The sequence below is a fragment of the Salmo salar genome, chromosome ssa09 (genome assembly GCF_905237065.1).
Source record: "Salmo salar chromosome ssa09, Ssal_v3.1, whole genome shotgun sequence".
Taxonomy (NCBI): Eukaryota; Metazoa; Chordata; class Actinopteri; order Salmoniformes; family Salmonidae; genus Salmo; species Salmo salar.
Genome location: NC_059450.1, coordinates 134128783 through 134151180, shown reverse-complemented (window position 1 = coordinate 134151180; position 22398 = coordinate 134128783). Strand labels below are relative to the sequence as shown.

Below are 22398 nucleotides of genomic sequence, written 5' to 3'. Positions count from 1 at the left end.
TCTCCTGCATTTCCGGTGGTGCTGGGGATTCCCTGGTTGGCCTTTCACAACCCCACTATTTCGTGGCAACAGAGGGCTCTAAAGGGGTGGTCAGAGAAGTGCTCAGGTAGGTGTGTGGGAGTTTCCATCGGTGCAACGACGGTGGAGAGTCCAGACCAAATCTCCACCGTGCGCATTCCCCCGAATATGCCGATTTGGCTATCGCTTTCTGTAAAAAGAAGGCGACCCAATTACCACCCCATCGACGAGGGGATTGTGCGATAAACCTCCTGGTAAACACCGCACTTCCCCGTAGTGACATGTATCCCCTGTCACAGGAGGAGACGGTGGCTATGGAAACATATGTCTCTGAATCTCTGAGGCAGGGGTACATTCAGCCCTCCACGTCACCCGCCTCCTTGAGTTTATTTTTTGTGAAGAAGAAGGAGGGAGGTCTGTGTCCGTGCATTGACTATAGAGGTCTAAATTCCATTACGGTGGGGTACAGTTACCCGCTACCTCTCATCGCCACGGTGATTGAGTCATTTCACAGAGCACGCTTCTTCACAAAACTGGATCTCAGGAGCGCGTATAACTTGGTGCGTATCCGGGAGGGAGATGAGTGGAAGACGGCGTTTAGTACCACATTATGAGGAACTCGTCATGCCGTATGGGTTGAAGAATGCTCCAGCCATCTTCCAATCCTTTGTAGACGAGATTCTCAGGAACCTGCACGGGCAGGGTGTGGTGGCTTATATCGATGACATTCTGATATATTCCGCCACACGCGCCGCGCATGTGTCTCTGGTGCACAGGGTAATTGGGCGACTGTTGGAGCATGACCTGTACGTCAAGGCTGAGAAATGCGTGTTCTCCCAACAGGCCGTCTCCTTCCTGGGGTATCGCATTTCCACATCAGGGTTGGTGATGGAGGGTGACCGCATTGCTGCCGTGCGTAATTGGCCGACTCCCACCACGGTAAAGAAGGTGCAGCGGTTTTTAGGGTTTTCCAATTACTACCGGAGGTTTATCCGGGGTTTTGGGCAGGTGGTTGCTCCCATTACCTCACTGCTGAAGGGGGGACCGGTGCATCTGCGGTGGTCGGCTGAGGCGGACAGAGCGTTTTGTCACTTGAAGACTCTGTTTACCAAGGCTCCCGTGTTGGCTCATCCGGATCCCTCTTTAGCATTCATGGTGGAGGTGGACGCATCCGAGGCTGGGATTGGAGCCGTGCTCTCACAGCACTCGGGCTCGCCACCGAAGCTCCGCCCCTGCGCTTTCTTTTCGAGGAAGCTCAGCTCGGCGGCGCGTAACTATGACGTGGGGGACCGGGAGTTGCTTGCTGTCGTAAAAGCTCTGAAGTTGTGGAGACATTGGCTTGAGGGGGCTCAACACCCTTTCTTCATCTGGAATGACCACCGTAATCTGGAGTACATCCGGGCGGCGTGAGACTGAACCCTCGCCAGGCAAGGTGGGCTATGTTTTTTACCCGATTCAGATTTACGATCTCGCATAGACCAGGTTCCCAGAACGCTAAGGCAGACGAACTGTCCCGTCTGTATCATACAGAGGAGCGGTTCATCGATCCCACCCCCATACTTCCGGCCTCGTGTCTGGTGGCACCGGTGGTGTGGGAGGTGGACGCGGACATCGAGCGGGCATCTCGGTCAGAGCCTACTCCACCTCAGTGTCCAGCTGGACGGAACTACGTCCTGCTTGGTGTTCGCGACAGGTTGATTCGGTGGACTCACACGTTACCCTCCTCTGGTCATCCGGGTATTGATAGGACGGTGCGATGCCTTAGGGGGAAGTACTGGTGGGCCACTTTAGCTAAGGACGTGAGGGTTTATGTCTCCTCCTGTTCGGTGTGCGCTCAGTGCAAGGCTCCTAGGCACCTGCCCAGAGGGAAATTACAACCCCTCCCCGTTCCACAGCGGCCTTGGTCACACCTGTCAGTGGACTTCCTGACCGATCTTCCTCCGTCCCAGGACAACACCACGATCTTGGTTGTTGTGGATTGGTTTTCTAAGTCCTGTCGTCTCCTCCCTTTGCCCGGTCTCCCTACGGCCCTACAGACTGTTTACACATGTCTTCCGGCACTATGGGGTGCCTGAGGACATCGTTTCTGATCAGGGCCCGCAGTTCACGTCCCGGGTTTGGAAGGCGTTTATGGAGCGTCTGGGGGTCTCGGTCAGCCTGACCTCGGGTTTTCACCCCGTGAGTAATGGGCAGGTGGAGAGAGTAAACCAGGATGTGGGTAGGTTTCTGCGGTCGTATTACCAGGACCGGCCAGGGGAGTGGGCGAGGTACGTTCCATGGGCAGAGATGGCCCAGAACTCACTCCACCACTCCTCAACTAACCTTTCGCCCTTTCAGTGCGTGTTGGGGTATCAGCCGGTCCTGGTACCATGGCATCAGTGCCAGACCGAGGCTCCGGTAGTGGAGGAATGGGTGAAGCGCTCGAGGGAGACCTGGGAGGCCGTCCACAGGCACCTGAAATGGGCCAAAGGGCGGCAGAAGGCGAGCGCTGACCGCCACCGCAGTGAGGCCCCAGTGTTCGCACCAAGGGACCGGGTCTGGCTCTCGACCCGAAACCTGCCCCTCCGCCTGCCCTGCCGGAAGCTGGGTCTGCGGTTTTTGGGGCCATTTAAAGTCCTGAGGAGAATAAACGAGGTGTGTTATAGGTTACAGCTCCCCCTTATTACCGTATTAACCCCTCGTTTCATGTGTCTCTCCTCAGGCCGGTGGTAGCTGGTCCGCTTCAAGAAGCTGAGGTACGGGAGGTCCCTCCGCACCCCCTGGACATCGTGGGGGCCCCGGCGTATGCAGTGCGATCCATACTGGATTCCAGGCCTCAGGTGAGGGGCCTGCAGTACCTTGTGGATTGGGAGGGGTATGGTCCAGAGGAGAGATGCTGGGTGCCGGTGGAGGATGTCTTGGACCCATCTCTGCTTAGTGAGTTTCACCGCCTCCATCCGGATCGCCCTGCGCCAAGTCCTCCGGGTCGTCCTCGAGGCCGGAGCCGCGCGTCAGGGGTGGTACTGTCACAACTTCCACCGAAGGTGGCTCCTCTCCCTGTTCGGGCGGTGCTCGGCGGTCGTTGTTGCCGGCCTACTAGCTGCTACCGATGCATTTTTCGTTTGTGTCTGTCTGTTTTGTTTACACCTGTGTCCTATTAGTTAATTTCGGTTGGTTTATTAACCTCCGCTGCCTGCTATTCTTTGTGCGGGATTATTTGCTGTTGTTGCTCTGCTAGGGGTGCGTGTTTGCACCACAGGGTTTTCTTCCTCACGGTTGTGTTGTACCGTTTGTAGTGTATTTAGGAGTAGAGGTTTCTCCTCCGTGTGTTACGTTTATTTCCCTGTGTGTGGCGACTTGGTTGGGTGTGTTTCCCCACCTGTTGTTGTCGTGTTTTGGGACGTTCAATAAACGATTGTGCTACTGGAAATTCCTTGCTCTCCTGCTCCTGACTCCTGCACCTACCTCTTCTTAGGAGGCACCTAACGAGTGCATTCTTGTACGCACATCCCTAGAGGTTACATTACTTAATTTCTTTATTTAACCTTTATTTAACTAGGCAAGTGAGTTAAGAACAAATTCTTATTTACAATGACGGCCTAGGAACAGTGAGTTAACTGCCTTGTTCAGGGGCCCAACTGTCAAGGGGTGAGTGTAGCTGGTGCATGGAAGTCAGGCGCAGGAGAGCAGAGATGAGTGGACAAAGCACTTTACTTAGGCAATCATATTGCACAGAACGCAACCGTGTCACAAAACAAATGCCCAACGAACAAGTGAGGCAGCACAAAATACAAAAACCCAAGTACAAAGTACCGGCTGCCACAAAGCACGGGTATCAAACAAAAACCCGGCGCAAACCAGCCGGAAGCGTACCAACCTTAACATTAAACAATTTCATACACAGACATGAGGGTTAAGAGGGTTAAATACACAACAAGTAATGAGGGAAATGTAAACCAGGTGTGTGGGAAAACAAGACAAAACAAATGGAAAATTAAAGGTGGATTGGCGATGGCTAGAAGACCGGTGACGTCGACCGCCGAACGCCGCCCGAACAAGGAGAGGAACCGACTTCGGCAGAAGTCGTGACACCAACGCTCTAACCAATAGGCTACCTGCTGCCCCTTATTGACCACTGTCTGTTTTCTTTCTAGACGATACTCAAAACAAAATGCACGCCGAACTGGGAGCTGTGAACTGGGTATGTAGTCTACTGTGTGTAATGTTGAAGACTTAATGCATGGCAAGATATAATAGTTGTGATGACTTGTTGAGTAGTTATAGATATCACTGAAAATCCCTTTAGTAATAGGGGCTTTTGTTTGCATGGTGGTATTGTGAAAGTGGGGTGTAATTTGACTTGATCACCCAATGAGGTACTACTCTTAATATTTATTCTTCCTTTTTCTTCAAGGAAGCAGATGTTCTTCTAAGGGACACCCTAGAGGCAGCAAGGTGATGTGAACTCCAAACATTTAAAGGCACTGTTTCCCTCCCTAGTGTAATTGGGATGGAAGGGGAAGACCGCATTACAACCCTTAAAGAACTACAGTTGTATGATGGCCTGGATGAAGAGAAAAATGTTCTCCTCAAGGAACCATTCATGTTACAGAGAGATTATGAGTTGTTCTATTTGGAGGCAGTTGACAACAAGAAAATTACTGTCTTTGTCTCTTTTGAGGAGCAAAGCCATTTTTGAGGAGTGGTTAAACTTTGTCTGCTGTGTTAATTGTTTCAATTGTTAATTGTGTTGTTTAGTAAAGATGACGTAGAAGTCAGCCGAGTCTGATCTCTTTACTGGAGCTGGTATAACTTAATGTGCAAAGCACATTCAGCTTGTCAGTATATCTATATGGTATAGTCTGTCTCCATTCTCATGAGGAAAGTAAATAACATTATAAATCAGGATGGGTAGTAACTGTGTGTATATATGCTCAATTAAATAATATAATTACAAAGTTATAACATTTATCAACACAATTTTAACAGTACATAACAAGTCTGCTGTTCACTGCAACAATTTCAGTAGTTTGTCTCAAATATAGTATGACGCAAAAAGTGTTACATCTGCTGGTACTTTATATAATATTTCTTACAATCTTCAAAAATGAAATATGTTTTTATTCAACTTGTGCCTTGCGCAAATGAGTGTTACTGTCAAACATCAGATGGACAATAAAAAGGTGGGCAGGGTCAAATGTGGGCAGAGTCAAACGTTTGACTCCGCCCACATTGAACCCAGCCCCGAACTGCACACTGCAGTCAGGGGTACGTGGACTTGCTTGCTAGTTGAGATTTCTGCTCTTCACTCCATTGTCAGTTTAGCCTACATTTCACTGATCTTAGTAGCAGAAAGTATTTTTTATATGTGTCCTTCAAGGCAGCTGTCAATGATCACGTTAGGCTGCGTTTCATTTGATTTGTTATGGCGGTTTGATCGCGGAGGAGGCACTAGTAATGTCTGCAGTTTTCGGTTTGTCATTTTGTTTCAAGTGTATTAGTCTATAAATAAATCTCTTTGCCAAAATTCATCTCTCCCATGTCTTATTCAACTAGTAGTTGTTCTGAAATGTTTGCTTGCCTACATTTTACTCGGTTTAATACAACACACATTAAGTCAGAGGCAAGACCAAGACTGGAGGGGGGATAGACCGGGAGGGGGACAAGGGTTTGAGACGAGTCAAGACCGAGAGTCCAATTCAAGCCCATGATTGTAATTTTGTCAAATCACTACCATAATAAGAGTTCAAAATGTCCAGTATTTCTGTGTTCATATTTCAGAACAACATATATATTTTTTGACATTCAAAATAGTGGAGGGAGCCTGGGGGTCCTCCCCATAATTTTGGGGGGGCATCTAAAGCTCATTTCCTACATTTTTACACAATCCACAGTCTCTATTTAGCAAAAATGCCCACAGTCATCAAGCTAGGTAAGAGATCATTACAAAATATGTTTAAGTGGTTAATAAGACTGAACTAGATGAAAGGTCATTTATTAATACATTTTGTGTTGCACCTTTAACCAATAGCCGAACAAATGAACAACTCTTGAAAAAATACTAAGTCTTTTGATTGTCTTTATTAAGACATCCTCTATATAACATTTCAGCCAGACCGACCACATACACCACAAACAGTGCCTTGCAAAAGTATTCACCCCCCTTGGCATTTTTCCTATTTTGTTGCATTACAACCTGTAATTTAATGGGATTTTTGGGGGGATTTCATGTAATGGACATACATAAAATAGTCCAAATTGGTGAAGTGAAATGAAATAAATGAAGCCCCTAAATAATATCTGGTGCAACCAATTACCTTCAGAAGTCACATAATTAGTTAAATAAAGTCCACCTGTGTGCAATCTAAGTGTCACATGATCTCAGTATACTGTATATACACCTGTTCTGAAAGGCCCCAGAGTCTGCAACACCACTAAGCAAGGGGCACCACCAAGCAAGCAGCACCATGAAGACCACGGAGCGCTCCAAACAGGTTAGGGACAAAGTTGTGGAGAAGTACAGATCAGGGTTGGGTTATAAAAAAATATCCGAACCTTTGAACATCCCACGGAGCACCATTCAATGCATTATTAAAAAATGGAAAGAATATGGCACTACAACAAACCTGCCAAGAGAGGGCTGCCCATCAAAACTCACGGACCAGGCAAGGAGGGCATTAATCAGAGAGGCAACAAAGAGACCAAAGATAATCCTGAAGGAGCTGCAAAGATCCACAGTGGAGATTGGAGTATCTGTCCTGTCAAGGTTGTGCGCTACTGGTATGAAGTCAGGCGCAGGAGAGCAGTGTGTTGTGATTAGGCGCACTTTATTTGGCAGAGGCACAAAAGACAGACGCAACTGCGTCCAAAAACCTCCAGCCACAGGTAAAAGTAAACAAGCGCGAAAACACTCATAAATATACAAATGTATGACAAATACATACAACGGGTCAAAATACGATACCCGGGGGGAAACCAGTCTAGCGCATCACACTAAACACGTAGCAAAACAATTCCACACAAAGACATCGGGGGGAACAGAGGAATAAATACATGCAGTGTGATTAGGGAACGTAAACCAGGTGTGCAGGGAACAAGACAAAACAAATGGAACAATGAAAAAGTGGAGCGGCGATGGCTAGAAAGCCGGTGACGTCGACTGCCGAGTGTTCAGGGTCCAACACATCCGCCACCGGAACCCAGCACCTCTCTTCCGGACCGTACCCCTCCCACTCCACGAGGTACTGAAGGCCCCTCGCCCGACGCCTCGAATCCAGGATGGAACGAACGGAGTATGCCAGGGCCCCCTCGATGTCCAGAGGGGGAGGAGGAACCTCCCGTACCTCAGATTCCTGGAGCGGACCAACCACCACCGGCCTGAGGAGAGACACATGGAACGAGGGGTTAATGCGGTAATCGGGGCGAAGCTGTAACCTGTAACACACCTTGTTCACTCTCCTCAGGACTTTGAAGCGGGCTCTGGGGAGCGGGCTCTGTACGCAACGCCTGCTCAATGTCAGCGTCCAGCTCCCAAATGACCGGCACTACCAGGCAGGAGGCCGGGAGTATGGGAGTCTGATCCATGGGCCGCTCCTCTGTGTCATACAGCCGGGACAGTGCGTCTGCCTTCATATTCTGGGAACCTGGTCTGTAGGACAGGGTAAACACAAAACTGGTAAAGAACAAATAGCGGTCCATGGTCTGGACAATGTGATCCATCGTGGCACCGAGATGTTGCAGCATTGCCGAGTGTTCCAGGACGCGCTCCTCGACTCTGCTGACCGGGGTACCTGCTCCTGCTGACTCCATGGACGGTGTGGAATTCTGTTAAGGTTGTGCGCTACTGGTACGAAGTCAGGGGCAGGAGAGCAGTGAGTTGTGATCAGGCACACTTTATTTGGCAGAGGCACAAAAGACAGACGCAACTGCATCCAAAAACTTCCAGCCACAGGTAAAAGTAAACAAGCGCGAAAACACTCACAAATATACACGGTTCAAAATACGATACCCGGGGGAAAACCAGTCTAGCACATCACACTAAACACGTAACAAAACAATTCCACACAAAGACATGGGGGGGGAACAGAGGAATAAATACATGCAGTGTGATTAGAGAATGTAAACCAGGTGTGCAGGGAACAAGACAAAACAAATGGAACAATGAAAAAGTGGAGCAGCGATGGCTAGAAAGCCGGTGACGTCGACCGCCGAACGCCGCCTGTACAAAGAAAGGAGCCGACTTCGGCGGAAGTCGTGACATGTCCGTAGGATCACTTTAAGCCGTACACTCCACAGAGCTGGGCTTTACGGAAGAGTGGCCAGAAAAAGCCATTGCTTAACCTCTATGGGCTAGGTGGGACGCTTGCGTCCCACCTACGTAACAGCCACTGCCAGCCTGTGGCGCGATTTTCAAAAACTTAAAAATCCTATTACTTCAATTTCTCAAACATATGACTATTTTACAGCCATTTAAAGACAAGACTCTCGTTAATCTAACCACACTGTCCGATTTCAAAAAGGCTTTACAACGAAAGCAAAACATTAGATTATGTCAGCAGAGTACCAAGCCAGAAATAATCAGACACCCATTTTTCAAGCCAGCATATAATGTCACCAAAACCCAGAAGACAGCTAAATGCAGCACTCACCTTTGATGATCTTCATCAGATGACAACCCTAGGACATTATGTTATACAATACATGCATGTTTTGTTCAATCAAGTTCATATTTATATCAAAAACCAGCTTTTTACATTAGCATGTGACGTTCAGAACTAGCATACCCCCGCAAACTTCCGGGGAATTCGCTAACATTTTACTAAATTACTCACGATAAACGTTCACAAAAAGCATAACAATTATTTTAAGAATTATAGATACAGACCTCCTCTATGCACTCGATATGTCCGATTTTAAAATAGCTTTTTGGTGAAAGCACATTTTGCAATATTCTAAGTACATAGCCCAGGCATCACGGGCTCGCTATTTAGACACCCGGCAAGTTTAGCACTCACCATAATCATATTTACTATTATAAAAGTTTGATTACCTTTTGTTGTCTTCGTCAGAATGCACACCCAGGACTGCTACTTCAATAACAAATGTTGGTTTGGTCCAAAATAATCCATCGTTATATCCGAATAGCGGCGTTTTGTTCGTGCGTTCCAGACACTATCCGAAATAGTAAAGAAGTGTCGCGCGCATGGCGCAATTCGTGACAATAAAATTCTAAATATTCCATTACCGTACTTTGAAGCATGTCAACCGCTGTTTAAATTTTTACGAAATTTTTCTCGTAGAAAAGCGATAATATTCCGACAGTGAATCTCCTTTTCGGCAAACAGAGGAAAAAATCCCAAAGGCGAGGGCGGTCGGGGTCACGCGCATAAGCCAGTGTCCCTTGATCGGCCACTTGAGAAAGGCGATAATGTGTTTCAGCCTGGGGCTGGAATGACGACATTCTGTTTTTTCCCGGGCTCTGAGCGCCTATGGACGACGTGGGAAGTGTCACGTTAGAGCAGAGATCCTTAGTAAATGATAGAGATGGAAAAGAAGTTCAAGAAATGGTCAGACAGGCCACTTCCTGTAAAGGAATCTCTCAGGTTTTGACCTGCCATTTGAGTTCTGTTATACTCACAGACACCATTCAAACAGTTTTAGAAAATTTAGGGTGTTTTCTATCCGTATGTAATAAGTATATGCATATTCTAGTTACTGGGTAGGAGTGGTAACCAGATTAAATCGGGTATGTTTTTTATCCAGCCGTGTCAATACTGCCCCCTAGCCCTAACAGGTTAAAGAAAAAAATAAGCAAACACGTTTGGTGTTCACCAAAAGGCATGTGGGAGACTCGCTTTTTGGCCATCAAGGAAAACACATTGTCTGGCGCAAACCCAACACCTCTCATCACCCAGAGAATACCATCCCCACAGTGAAGCACGGTGGTGGCAGCATCATGCTTTCGGGGATGTTTTTCATTGGCAGGGACTGGGAAACTGGACAGAATTGAAGGAATGATGGATGGCACTAAATACAGGGAAATTATTGAGGGCTTCCAGAGATTTGAGACTGGGACGGAGGTTCACCTTCCAGCAGGACAATGAACCTAAGCATACTGCTAAAGCAACACTCAAGTGGTTTAAGGGGAAACATTTAAATGTCTTGGAATGACGTAGTCAGAGCCCAGACCTCAACCAACTGAGAATCTGTGGTATGACTTAAAGATTGCTGTACACCAGCAGAACCCATCCAACTTGAAGGAACTGGAGCAGTTTTGCCTTGAAGAATGGGAAAAAAATCCCGGTGGCTAGATGTGCCAAGCTTATAGAGACATACCCCAAGAGACTTGCAGCTGTAATTGCTGCAAAAGGTGGCTCTACAAAGTATTGACTTTGGGGGGGTGAATAGCTATGCACGCTCAAGTTTTCTTTTTTTGTCTTATTTCACAGTTTCACATTAAATTGCATCTTCAAAGTGTTGTGTAATTCAAATGATACAAACCCCCCCCAAAAAATCAATTTTAATTCCAGGTTGTAAGGCATCAACATAGGAAAAATGCCAAGGGGGGTGAATACTTTCGCAAGCCACTGTATGTAACCACCACGGGAGTCCTCTTACATTTGGGAACTGTTGTGGAAATTCTACACCAGGGACACAATGTCCAACTTAAATGAATCATTGTTTATTGTCAGCGCGCTGGAGAGGTTCTATCCAACTTGATGCACCATAGCGAACGTCTGTCAGGAGCTCTAATGGGGCAGTCCTGTTAGTTCTCTTATATGCTTACACAGAAAGTTCTATTTGCATGATTTAATTTATTCATTATTCATAATTCATTTATCATTTACCTTTGCTATCATTCATGTGACCGACCAATACTGGTTCATGCACATGGCAGACCAATAACACAAGGATTCTTCTCTCCAAGCTGAGACCTTGAAACTGAGATATCGTTCACAAAACAAGGGTCTGGACTATGGTTGCAAAGGGTTGGAAACTTTCTGGTAAATTTCCGGCTGTAAGCGACGAGAGATATTGGCTGTATCCAAGTCTCAGGCAATCGTTTACAGAACAACAGAATGCAACGCAGCACGCTACTGAAGAAAGAAGAGACAACAAATGTACTAGTTACAGCATCAGCGCACGCTCTGGAAAGTAAGCTTGCCACTTACAGCAGCGAGTCCCCTGAAAGATAACGAAGAGGTAACGTTAGTAAGAAACCAGACCACGGAGATGGGGGTGAGAAGGTGATGATGCGTACTTCATGAGCTGTAACTGAAAAAGTACTGGCATTTGGAATGTTTGAGGTGCGGGAGAAAGTGTGGTGGAACAAGTTTTAGCATTGTTAAGTATCTTGCTAGCTGGATTGAATTCTCCGTTAGATATCCAAAGAAATGTTGAGCAACATTAGCCAACTTATCTGATCAAATAATTCAGTTTATGGTGTGAAAATTAGCTTGCTAATAAAGTCCGACAGCTAACGTTACAACATCAGATTAGCTAACATTAGTAACCTAACCAATTCACTATAGTATTAACTGGTATACGTCTCCTTGCCGTTCCTCAAGTTATAACGCGTTAGTTGCTTACTGGACCCTGGCAATCTGTGTGAAATGTTAACTAGTTAACTAGCTAACGAAGTAACCACTATCTGTTAGCTAATGTTTTCCCTCTACAGTATGTGGTTAATTTTAAGAACGAGAGAATTAGGTGAAAATTAGGCATTACTTGTTAAACAAGTGGATTCAGGGATCAAGTGTAGCTGGAGCTGGGCCTGGCTTAAGCTGGATGCTACTATAGAGGTGAAAGGAACACCACACACTTTCCCTCTTTCTCACTTTTGCTGGCACATTGTGGAACAGATGTGCCAGCAGAAAGGCAGAAAGTGTACAATGTAATAATGTGCAGTGTAGCCCAAAGATATTGTTTTGTTGTGTTGAACTTGACAGTAATACGTGTGTGAGTGAGAGGGGATTATATGTTTTTTTTTTACTCAGTGAATGGTATGTTTGCACACATGTAGCCTTGTGCACTTGATCAATATCAACTATAGTGGCCACTATAATCCAGCAAAAATAGAATGCCTGTTTGTTTCATTCTATTTCGACTTTATGAGGTTTTTTTCCCAAGTGCAATATTTGTGGTCACAAGCGTTCTATTATAAAGGCTGTCATGGCTAACTGCAATATTAGTGTATTGTTTTTTCTCAAGACTTGAGTGTCATTTGCAGTAAAGTCTAGGCAACAAATAACATTGGATTGCTTTCTTTAGGTTATTATTAACCACTTTTTATTTTACACACAGAGACTGATCATGTAGATCTTATTCTTTGTTGTTTAATTAGTTAAAACCTGCATTTCCCACTAGCAGGGATTTTTTGCATGTTTTAGTGCAAAAAAAAAAGTGTCACCTTTTTGGGCCCTCAGCAGTTTGCGTCCCTGTCTAACAATTTCTGCTAGTAAGTTTTTGCTACCATGTGGGTTTTAGCTTGGTTAATTTTAAAACATTTATCTTTCAAAGGAGTTGTTTAATCTAACTGCTTAACTATTTATCTGTACATGGAATTGTATTTGTTGTTTTTTTAGTCATTTTTTCTAATCTTTACAGGAAAATGCCACGGGCACTATCTGATGTGTGGAGACATTTCACTGCAGCTAATGTAGAAGGAAAAGCTGTGTGCATTTTAGGGCTGGAAGGAATACATCCTGTGGCGTACGGCATTAGCATCAAATAGCCCCCACGACATGCAACTTTTCAGGGAAGTTAGGAACCAATATACACAGGCAGTTAGGAAAGCAAAGGCTAGCTTTTTCAAACAGAAATTTGCATCCTGCAGCACGAACTCCAAAAAGTTCTGGGACACTGTAAAGTCCATGGAGAATAAGAGCACCTCCTCCCAGCTGCTCACTGCACTGAGGCTAGGAAACACTGTCACCACCGATAAATCCACAATAATTGAGAATTTCAATAAGCATTTTTCTACGGCTGGCCATGCTTTCCACCTGGCCACCCCTACCCTGGTTAACAGCCCTGCACCCCCCACAGCAACTTTCCCAAGCCTCCCCCATTTCTCCACCCAAATCCAGATAGCTGATGTTCTGAAAGAGCTGCAAAATATGAACCCCTACAAATCAGCAGGGCTAAACAATCTGGACCCTCTCTTTCTAAAATGATCAGCCGAAATTGTTGCAATCCCTATTATTAGACTGTTCAACCTTTCCTTCGTATCGTCTGAAATCCCCAAAGATTGGAAAGCTGCTGCGGTCATCCCCTCTTCAAAGGGGGATGACTCTAGACCCAAACTGCTACAGACCTACATCTATCCTACCCTGGCTTTCTAAGGTCTTCGAAAGCCAAGTTAACAAACAGATCACCGACCATTTCGAATCCCACCGTACCTTCTCTGCTATGCAATCTGGTTTCCGAGCTGGTCATGGGTGCACCTCAGCCACGCTCAAGGTCCTAAACGATATTATAACCGCCATCGATAAGAGAAAATACTGTGCAGCTGTATTCATCGACCTGGCCAAGGCTTTCGACTCTGTCAATCACCACATTCTTATTGGCAGACTCAACAGCCCTGGTTTCTCAAATGACTGCCTCGCCTGGTTCACCAACTACTTCTCAGACAGAGTTCAGTGAGTCAAATTGGAGAGCCTGTTGTCCGGACCTCTGGCAGTCTCTATGGGGGTGCCACAGGGTTCAATTTTCGGGCCGACTCTTTTCTCTGCATACATCAATGATGTCGCTCTTGCTGCTGGTGATTCTCTGATCCACCGTTATGCAGACGACACCATTCTTTATACTCCTGGCCCTTCTTTGGACACTGTGGTAACTAAACTCCAGACGAGCTTCAATGCCATACAACTCTCCTTCCGTGGCCTCCAACTGCTCTTAAACGCAAGTAAAACTAAATGCATGCTCTTCAACCAATCGCTGTCCGCACCTGCCCGCCCATCCAGCATCACTACTCTGGACGGTTCTGACTTAGAGTATGTGGACAACTACAAATACCTAGGTGTCTGGTTAGACTGTAAACTCTCCTTCCAGACTCACATTAAGCATCTTCAATCCAAAATAAAAATTACATCTAAAATCGGCTTCCTATTTCGCAACAAAGCATCCTTCACTCATGCTGCCAAACATACCCTCGTAAAACTGACTATCAAAATAGCCTCCAACAAACTACTCAGTAAATTGGATGCAGTCTATCACAGTGCCATCCGTTTTGTCACCAAAAATGCTCTCGTTGGCTGTCCCTCGCTATATATTCATCGCCAAACCACTGGCTCCAGGTCATCTATAAGTCTTTGCTAGGTAAAGCCCCGCCTTATCTCAGCTCATTGGTCACCATAGCAGCACCCACCCGTAGCATGCCCTCCAGCAGGTATATTTCACTGGTCACCCCCAAAGCCAATTCCTCCTTTGGCCGCCTTTCCTTCCAGTTCTCTGCTGCCAATGACTGGAACAAATTGCAAAAATCACTGAAGCTGGAGACTCATATCTCCCTCACTAACTTTAAGCACCAGCTGTCAGAGCAGCTCACAGATCACTGCACCTGTACACAGCCCATCTGTAAATAGCCCATCCAACTACCTCATCCCCATACTGTTATTTTTTTTTTTGCTCCTTTGCACCCCAGTATCTCTACTTGCACATTCATCTTCTGCACATTTATCACTCCAGTGTTTAATTGCTAAATTAGAATTATTTTGCCACTATGGCCTATTTATTGCCTTACCTCCCTTATCTTACCTCATTTGCACACACTGTATATATACTTTTTTCTACTGTGTTATTGACTGTATGTTTTGTTTATTCCATGTGTAACTCTGTGTTGTTTTTTTTGTCGCACTGCTTTGCTTTATCTTGGCCAGGTCGCAGTTGTAAACGAGAACTTGTTCTCAACTAGCCTACTTGGTTAAATAAAGGTGCAATTTAAAAAATAAAAAAGTGCTATATACTGGTATTTATGCACAGACCGTTTGGGTTTTTACTTGACCTTCTATAACGGTATTTGAATGTTTGATTTGATAAATGTGATACGCCGTGTGGAACGTCCATTTTTATAGTTTACTTCCTACTTGAGTCATCCCTCTCTGCTCTCTCTCCATGCCGCTTTCCACACAGACCTAGTCCCACCCCGTCACTCAAGGAGCGCATTTGTTGTTGCTTGACCACGAGACACTTTCGTTCGGTCTACATGGTCAATGCAGCACATGCAACAATGTTGATGACAACGATGTTGTTTCCACTTTGATCTTATTATAATTCCACAAGCGTTCTATAATTACAATATTAGTTTGTGTTTCTTACATCTGCAAACAGCTAGTTTGTGTTTTCTTAGCAAGTTAAGCAGAATCGTGTTAGCCACTAATGCTAATCGCTAGTTAGCTGGCTAACTAGTACTGAGTGAGAACAAACGTAGCTTGCTAATACAGCCTGATACCAGTACTGGTGGAGGCTTAAATCAGCATGTTGTTTGTGCAACAGTATCTCCTAAATCAAAGATGAATAGACGAAGCATGAATATGTTGACTATAAATACAGATTTAATGTAGCCAAAGATTATAGGGTCCCCTAGGAAACACTGAACATCATTTTGGTTCCTACCCTATCACAATAACTCGTTCAATGGCATTTTCATTCGTTGTCATATCAAACAACACTGTATTCACAGTGCCCACTACTATTTATATTCTAACTATAGAATTATAATAAACATTCTATTTCCATGATCCCAAAATTTCACCCAAGTGTTTTGATCTAAATCGCAATTGCAACATTTGGTTAAAAATAAGGCCTCGTTTTTTTGCCCATATCGTGGCAGTGTGGAAATGATCTCAAATGAGTGCAGGAAATGCAGAAATTGATGGAAATGCAGGAAATTATTTTAGGTTGAAGTTGAATTGAACAGTACAAACAATTTGAATGGAGAAAGACCCATGGAAATAATTTAGAATATATATGTTGCCACACTATGTTCACACACTACTCAGAAAGCAAATGTATAACTTTTATTAATCAAAAACATAAAATACCGTCATATCGTCAAAAATTTTAAAAATACCATGATATGATATTTTGGCCATATCACCCAGCACTAGTGCATTTGCAAATTCTGTACCTAATCAATCAATCAATCAATCAAACGCATTTATAAAGCTCTTCTTACATCAGCTGATGTCACAAAGTGCTGTACAGAAACCCAGCCTAAAACCCCAAACAGCAAGCAATGCAGGTGTAGAAGCACGGTGGCTAGGAAAAACTCCCTAGAAAAGGCCAGAACCTAGGAAGAAATCTAGAGAGGAACCAGGCTATGAGGGGTGACCAGTCCTCTTCTGGCTGTGCCAGATGGAGATTATAACAGAACATGGCCAAGATGTTCAAATGTTCATAGATGACCAGCAGGGTCAAATAATAATAATCACAGTGGTTGTCGAGGGTGCAACAGGTCAGCTCCTCAGGAGTAAATGTCAGTCGGCTTTTCATAGCCGATCATTCAGAGTATCTCTACTGCTCCTGCTGTCTCTAGAGATTTGAAAACAGCAGGTCTGGGACAGGTAGCACGTACGGTGAACAGGTCAGGGTTCCATAGCCGCAGGCAGAACAGTTGAAACTGGAGCAGCAGCACGGCCAGGTGGACTGGGGACAGCAAGGAGTCATCAGGCCAGGTAGTCCTGAGGCATGGTCCTAGGGCTCAGGTCCTCCGAGAGAGAGAGAGAGAGAGAGAAAGAAAGAAAGAAAGAAAGAAAGAAAGAAAGAAAGAAAGAAAGAGAGAGAGAGAGAGAGAGAGAAAGAGAGAAAGAAAGAGAGAATTGGAGAGAGCATACTTAAATTCATACAGGAGACCGGATAAGACAGGAGAAATACTCCAGATATAACAGACTGACCCTAGCCCCCCGTCTGTTATATCTCAAGTTTTTCTCCTGTCTTATCCGGTCTCCTGTGTGAATTTAAGTATGCTCTCTCAGCAAAATCATATGTGAAGAATGCAACAAAAATGCAGAATCATCTGGCCAAGTGCATAAAGTTCCCTCAGCGCTCACAACAAGCGACCTCTGACAAAAGTCCCTCTACTTCTATTCGAGGTGAAAATTATGAACCACTCGTTTTTTTGACTCAATGGAGGAACGTAGTCAGAGAAATGCTGATGAATGTCTTGCTTGAGCTGTGTATGCAACTGGTTCACCTCTGATGCTCACAGGCAATGTGTATTGGAAGAGATTTCTGAATGTTCTTCGCCCAGCATACACCCCTCCAACCAGACATGCTTTATCTACTAATTTGCTGGATGCAGAGTTCAACAGAGTTCAAGTGAAGGTCAAGCAAATCATAGAGAAAGCAGACTGTATTGCAATCATCTCTGATGGGTGGTCGAATGTTCGTGGGCAAGGAATAATTAACTACATAATTTCCACCCCTCAACCAGTATTCTACAAGAGCACAGACACAAGGGACAAGAGACACACCGGTCTCTACATTGCAGATGAGCTGAAGGCAGTCATCAATGACCTTGGACCATAGAAGGTATTTGCACTGGTGACAGACAATGCTGCGAACATGAAGGCTGCTTGGTCTAAAGTGGAGGAGTCCTACCCTCACATCACACCCATTGGCTGTGCTGCTCATGCATTGAATGTGCTCCTCAAGGACATCATGGCACTGAAAACAATGGATACACTCTACAAGAGAGCCAAGGAAATGGTTAGGTATGTGAAGGGTCATCAAGTTATAGCAGCAATCTACTTCACCAAGCAAAGTGAGAGCACCACATTGAAGCTGCCCAGAAACACCTGTTGGGGTGGTGTTGTCATCATGTTTGACAGTCTCCTGGTGGGGAAGGAGTCTCTCTAAGAAATAGCCATATCACAGTCTGCCGATATGGACAGCCCCATCAAGAGGATTCTCCTGGATGATGTATTTTGGGAGAGAGTGGTAAGCATCCTGAAACTCCTGAAATCAATAGCAGTAGTCCTTGCACGGGTTGAGGGAGACAATGCCATCCTGACTGATGTTGACTCTGCTTGCAGATGTAAGAAGAAATCCGTACTGCCCTGCCCACTTCACTGTTGCGCCAAACAGAGGAAACTGCAGTTCTGAAATACATCAAAAAACGTGAAGACTTCTGCCTGAATCCCATACACGCCGCAGCATACATGTTGGACACCAAGTACGCTGGCAAGAGCATCCTGTCTGGTGCAGAGATCAACAAGGCCTATGGCGTCATCACTACCGTGTCTCGCCATCTTGGCAGTCTGGCGAAGTACACTTCCAAGCAAGGGCTTTGGGATGGAGATGCAATATGGCAGTCGTGCCAACATATCTCATCAGCCACCTGGTGGAAAGGACTTTGTGGATCTGAGGCTCTTTCCCTTGTTGCCTCCATTATCCTTCAAATCCCACCAACATCAGCCGCCTCAGAGGGCAACTGGGCCTTGTTTGGGAACACACACACCAACGCACGCAACAGGCTGACCAATACAAGGGTTGAAAAATTGATGGCCATCCGGGCAAATCTGAGTCTTTTTGAGCCTGACAACGAGCCATCCTCAACAAGGTTGGAAAGTGACAGTGAAGATGAGGCCTCAGAGTCAGATGTTCAAGAGGTGGACATTGAGGAGGTCCAGGGAGAAGACATGGAAGCCTGGGAGGAAGACAACCAAAGCTTTAGTTTCTAGACTATCATTTTACAGATGTATGTTGAAAATGTTTTTGGGAGACGCGATGGATCATTGGGGATCATTCAATATTCCCTTTCTTTTGTTGTTCAGTGAAATCATCCCATGTGAAGAGTCAACTTATTTAATTAAAGTTCAATTTGTAACTAAATCGTTTTTTACATTTCTATTGGAAGGATTTAATAATTTGCAATAATGTCTACTTAAGATAAGGTAAAATGTTTATATTTCTGTCCCCATATGATATGGTAAATATATCCAATGCAAAAAAACATCTACATATAAATGGTATTAATATTAATTTGCATATATTTCAGTTAATTCCCATATATTCCCATGGAAAGTTTCCACCTCTGAATATTCCCCAAAATGTGCAACCCCAGTCTGGGCATACTGCCAAATTTCAGATACTACAGTGAGGATTTCTGCCAGGTGTTCAATCAGTCACTTGCATGAACACAGAAATTGATTATTAGAAAAGCACAAACAGTACACATAAATTGGTTAATAGAAAAGCACAAACATAAACATTTCCATCACAGAACTGTACAGTCCTATTGATCAAACAACCATGAAAATATAGGCTATCTCCCTCAGTTATGCACATCAACAAGATCAACAACTAATGTTAGCCAGAGCAAGATGAGCTAAAATCTAAAAAAGGAACATTAGATAAACCCTCTCAAACATTTTCATCTATTTGGCCGTCAAAATTGCACTGATAAACGATTGGAAATTGTAGCCTCCTTGTTCTTCTGCAGCTTGCCTGTCAATGCATGCTTGTCCCAACCAAGCGCCCAAGCTAACTAGCTAAAGTTGGCTAGCTTGCTAGCTAGCTACTACCAGACACAAATGAGCACCTCACTCTGGCTATTTTGCTCACCGTAGCAGCGCTAGTTAGGCTGTTTTTATGTTATCTAAAGCGTTCTTGACTAACTTAATTTTTTTGTCTATGTTTACTGACACTGGTCATATTCAGCGGGTGTTGCGTGTTCATAAATTCATCACTTGTTCTGCGCTTTGGCACACACAGACAAGAGTCCTCTGAAATCAGAGTAGATAGCCAGAGTAAATTTGTGAATGCAAGAGATATGTTAACTGGTTAACAGTCATTCAAGTTCTTGCTAGCTAACCAAATGACACCTCCATCTCTAGCTGTGTATAGCCACCGAAAAACGATATGAGGGGAAAAAGACTCACACTCACCCACTCCTCCAATGGCATTACATGACATCCTCCTAGCAGCTAGCTATCTACAGTAGCTAACGTTAGTCTCAGTGTTTTTAGCTTGCTACAAAAATAAATACACTAGCCTATTAGCCCCCGTTATGACTGACTTGTGATCATTGCCCTTGCTAGTATTATTATTTATATTTTTTTACCCCCTTTTTTTCCTCAATCGATCTTGTCTCATCGCTGCAACTCCCCGACTGGCTTGGGAGAGGCGAAGGTGGAGTCATGCGTCCTCCGAAACATGACCCGCCCAATCGTGCTCCTTAACACCCGCCAGCTTAACCCAGAAGCTAGCCGCACCAATGTGTCGGAGGAAACACCGTTCAACTGTCGACCGAGGTCAGCCCGCAAGCACCCGGCCCACCACAAGGAGTCGCTAGGGCGCGATGAGCCAAGTAAAGCCTCACTGGCCAAACCCTCCCCTAACCCAGACGACGCTGGGCCAATTGTGCTCTGTCCTATGGGACTTCCGGCCATGGCCGGTTGTGGCACAACGCGAGAAATGAACCCGGGTCTGTAGTAACTGAATGCGATGCAGTGCCTTAGACCGCTGCGCCACTCAGAAGGCTGCTGCCCTTGCTAGTTTTATTGTATTGACATTCCCAGTCTTAGTTACATTTGTACATTTTTGTCCAGAATATTGAGTCATTGAAACTCTACCAGAGCATCCCGAATGGAGGCAGCAATCAATTTACCAGGCCAGATAGCAATATTTTTTGGACTACCAAGAAATGTATTGTTGAATTACATTAATCATGCATTGAACTGCATCCATCTATTCTGCCAACAATGCCTTAGTATACGCCATGGAACGCTGAGTCAAATAAAACCTATTTTTAAACCTCTTATAAAGTTGGTTTTGTAGCATAAACTGTGCATTTAATATTGACTGATATTACGATTGTCTGTTTCATATCTGCAAAGTAGTTCAAATTAACGCTGTCAGTTCCACTTTAAACAGGTCACTGGTTACTTTGTGTGCTAAACTTAAAATGTTTTTTTTTTGCAATGGGAAGTAATAGTTGTACATTTCAATGGAGAAATGCTTAATGGTTGTGTTTTTGTATTCTTATGATTGGGACCTACTGGCTTATTATGTCTGAGTTTATTGATTGCTTAACTTTTAACATCATGATGTATGTGACTGCTGTCTTTCCATTGGCTCTATGCAGTGGTGTAGTGGTGCCTGAAGAAGTGGGTGTACTCAGATTTTGCCAAAAAGTTCCCAAACGGCCCGCCCAGCGAAGGAAAGGCAACCTGTATGAAAAATCCTGTTTTCATATTCTTTTTTAAATTAGTTTTCCTATAGATTTTTCAGATTTTCACTCACAAAAGCACACTTTTTTTAATAGAAAAAAATACAAAAATGTGATGGTCTAAGTCCACAACAATTCTTAAACCACATCAATCTGATCGGGTGGGCCTGTCAGGGCATGGCTCCCCACCCAGGCCCATCCATGTCTTTGCCCCTGATGGAAACACATCACATCATATCATAAATAGCCTACTAACCAACACTTCGGACTAAACTTTTTCAATACCTGGTTTGCATACCCATTGTTGCCTTACTTAGCATTTACTGGTAGATATAAATGGAAACGTCTTTCCTATCCTACCGATGTAATTCTTCTGTGAGCTGCTCCATGCCAAAACCAGTTGAGAGCTGCACACTTGTTGCCAGCAGATGATATACCGCTGAAATTGTGCGCGGCGGGCATGTGAATGGATTTCACGTGCTTTGCGATTGCTTATGCTACTTTGTGCATGGTTTCTCTATTGTACTACATAAATCGTATACCTGCACTACAATACTTTGATACGTATCAGTAGGGATTAAGAAGTAATTATAAACTGGGTGGTTCAAGTCCTGAATGCTGATTGACTAACAGCTGTGGTATATCAGTCCGTATACCACGGGTATGACAAGACATTTATTTTTACTGCTCCAATTACATTGGTAACCAGTTTATAATAGCAATAAGGCACCTCGGGGGGGTTGTGTTATATGGCCAATATACCACGGCTAAGGGCTGTATCCAGGCACTCCGCGATGCGTCGTGCGTAAGAACAGCCCTTAGCCGTGGTATATTGGCCATATACCACACCCCCTCATGCCTTATTGCTTAAGCGTATAAACTCCACTACACCAATATGCCTGTGTTATATATACAAAGAGTACATTCTCCTACATGAGTGCACTAGTATTAGGTTCCCACTGCGAAATAAATACATGTTTATAATAAATATATGCTGTTAGGATACTGAATTAATGTTTCAAGGCAGAATTGTATTGACTTGGTCTGGCAAAGCGGTTTTATGCATTGACAATGGAAGCTGATAATTTGTTTCTTTACTTTGCTGTTTTCGGCTGGTCTTGGGAAGAAATTACATGTCCTCACTGTCAGACCAAGCACAAATTTATTGATTTATCCGACAGAGACACTTAATGGTCTCGAGACCAACACAGAAATTGATAACACATACAAAA

At 44.6% G+C, this 22398-nt stretch overlaps 1 long non-coding RNA gene across 1 annotated transcript; it reads left to right on the top strand.

Annotated features, from left to right (window-relative positions):
• The first annotated feature begins 2735 nt into the window (after positions 1-2735).
• Positions 2736-5495, top strand: LOC123724148 (uncharacterized). Its single transcript, XR_006756832.1, has 3 exons — positions 2736-2837; positions 4152-4198; positions 4412-5495. It is a non-coding gene; the product is annotated as an uncharacterized lncRNA (long non-coding RNA).
• The last annotated feature ends 16903 nt before the right edge of the window (positions 5496-22398 follow it).